The sequence below is a fragment of the Ambystoma mexicanum genome, chromosome 2q, assembly GCF_040938575.1.
Source record: "Ambystoma mexicanum isolate Mex_15411 chromosome 2q, UKY_AmexF1_1, whole genome shotgun sequence".
NCBI classification, from domain to species: domain Eukaryota; kingdom Metazoa; phylum Chordata; class Amphibia; order Caudata; family Ambystomatidae; genus Ambystoma; species Ambystoma mexicanum.
This window is the reverse complement of record NC_090924.1, coordinates 1,403,508,071-1,403,510,385: the sequence shown is the minus strand read 5'-3', so window position 1 is coordinate 1,403,510,385 and position 2,315 is coordinate 1,403,508,071. Positions and strand designations below refer to the sequence as shown.

Genomic DNA, 2,315 nt, shown 5'->3' with positions numbered 1-2,315 from the left:
CATACAATGATACTAAATGTATGCACATTTTCGCTCATGAATATTAATGAGGGCTATCCTGAAAACCTGTCAGGATTCGGGCCCTCGAGGCCTAGAGTTGGACAGCCAGTCCTTATCTCCCTCACTCTAGTGCGCTTCAGCACTGACTCCGAGCTCCGTCCCAATTTCGTGACCCTGCCTCGGTGCTGCACCTGCTCAAATTGTTGAGAGCCACCTGTGTTCGCATATACACACATTGGTCTTTATTATTTTTATTTTTTTTAAGCCTACAGCACATGGTATTCCCAGGCGGTCTCCCATCCAGGTACTAACTAGGCCCGACACCACTGAGCTTCTGAGATCAGACGAGATCGTGGGCAATCAGTGTGGTGTGGCCGTAGGTCTTATTGAGAGCAAACACCGTACACAGGAGTAGGGTGATCGCATGGTACTGGGCTACTGAGGGTACAGCAGCAGGTGGGGGTCAGGGTAAGAGCTTTGCTGGAGGCCCAGAGTGCCTAGAGAACTCGGGGTGGTTTAGTAAAAGCAGATGGCATGTTCTAATGGCATATGAACAAAGTTGGGTAAACATTCAGATATTTTATAAGGATATAATTGACGCAGAGCATTGAAAAGTGGCGGTCTAGCATAAATCTAGGTAAACAATATCCTTTATTTAAGAAATGTAAAATATTTGAACCCAAAGTTTTTTTCGCTTAAAATCTCTCCCCTTATGCCTCTCACTGCATCGGTTGTCCTTATAAAAATTAGAAGGAAAAGAAGAACATGAGTGCATAAGATTTAAAGATAACTATTCGGGTTCGGCCGAATCTTGGTATTTCCCTCTAGCCTTAAAATATGCAATGTTGCACCCCTCGCCTGCACCAGTGCTTTTGTCTATGGCTTTTCACTGACCCTGTGTCACGTGCGACACTCCCAGCCAGTAGCACGTTTTTATTGACAGATCTTTACATGATACAACTTGCTGGCTCTAATTTCTTGCAATAACAGAACCGAACTTCAAGTTCCAGAATGCATAGTGCTGTTGGCTAGAAAGCTAGGACTGGCTAAAGGTGTCACACATTTACCTGGTTCTGAAACTCACTGATCTGTAATATAAATCACTTAAGGGGACCCACACCATGTATGTGTTGCTCGTGTCCTGTGACAGGTGACACAAGCTGCTCCCAAGTTTGGGGGTCAAAACAGAAATGCATATTTTCGGCCCATTTTTGTAACGGCACAGCCGGAATAAAATGGCACGGAATGATAGATGGCCACATTTTCCCAGTGGCCAAGAACAATTGGTTTAAATCTGTCCATCAAAATTTAATTTTCCTTAGCCACGTTTAAAAACGGGAGTTATTATTAACCATCCCCAATGTGCAGAATTTATCAACCGCAGATGGCAAAATGGAGGAATTGCAATTCACGGTTTTCAAATCCGTTACCAGCAAAAGCTGAGAGGTCATGGAAATGACAGACGTTGCTCTAGGACACCATACCATAACAATATGTGTATTTCTTCGGGATGACAAAGCAAAAACAAAAACGTCATGGCTGGAAGGTTTAGAATGAATCTTAAACTCTGGTATTACTCTCGGCAACCCTCCAGACCATCGTTCTTCCCCTTCCAAGCCATTACAGAAGGGGAAAGGCCATATGCAAATCAGGCTTGGTCCCACCCCAAAAGGGGCAGTCTAGCTCAAACTTCTGGGACACTCCCTTCAGCAGGAGACCACAAGCATCCCCCAGACATGTTTCAGCCTTGTTGGGGCTCATCTGTGAGGAGTAGCTTGGGTCTCTAGGCCCAGCAGGCACGGGGCCCACGTCTGGGAATACCCGCCCCACTCGGGGTGACAAAGCAAAAACAAAGAGGTGATGGCTGGAAGGTTTAGAATTATTCTTAACCTGTGGCATTGCTCTGGGCAACCCTCCAGACCATCGTTCTTCACCTACCAAGCCCTTACAGAAGGGGAAAGACCATATGCATCAGGCTTGGGTTTAACTATGTATACATATTAAAAATGGATGTTTATCACACCAATATTAACAGGAAGGGCAGACAAACTTGGGCCACACAGGACACCACAGGAGGCTGCTCCCTATGGATTTGCCAATCGTAATGTTATAGACCCATTAACTGACTGAGCTATCTTAACGACTGCATCAGGATGCAGATCAGTTCGGTGGGGAACTGGCCTACCTTTAACATTATTTATTTGTACGCAGGAGGAACAATGCTCTTTTGATCACAAAAGAATGCACAATAGATAAGAAATCAGATTTGACAGGAAGCAGTGAGTTTCTTAGAATGGAGGTGAGTTTGAGGGACA

General features: G+C 45.0%; 1 pseudogene; it reads right to left on the bottom strand.

Annotated features, from left to right (window-relative positions):
* Positions 1–263: 263 nt before the first annotated feature.
* LOC138570354 (5S ribosomal RNA) lies at positions 264–382 on the bottom strand (annotated as a pseudogene).
* Between the last annotated feature and the right edge of the window lie 1,933 nt (positions 383–2,315).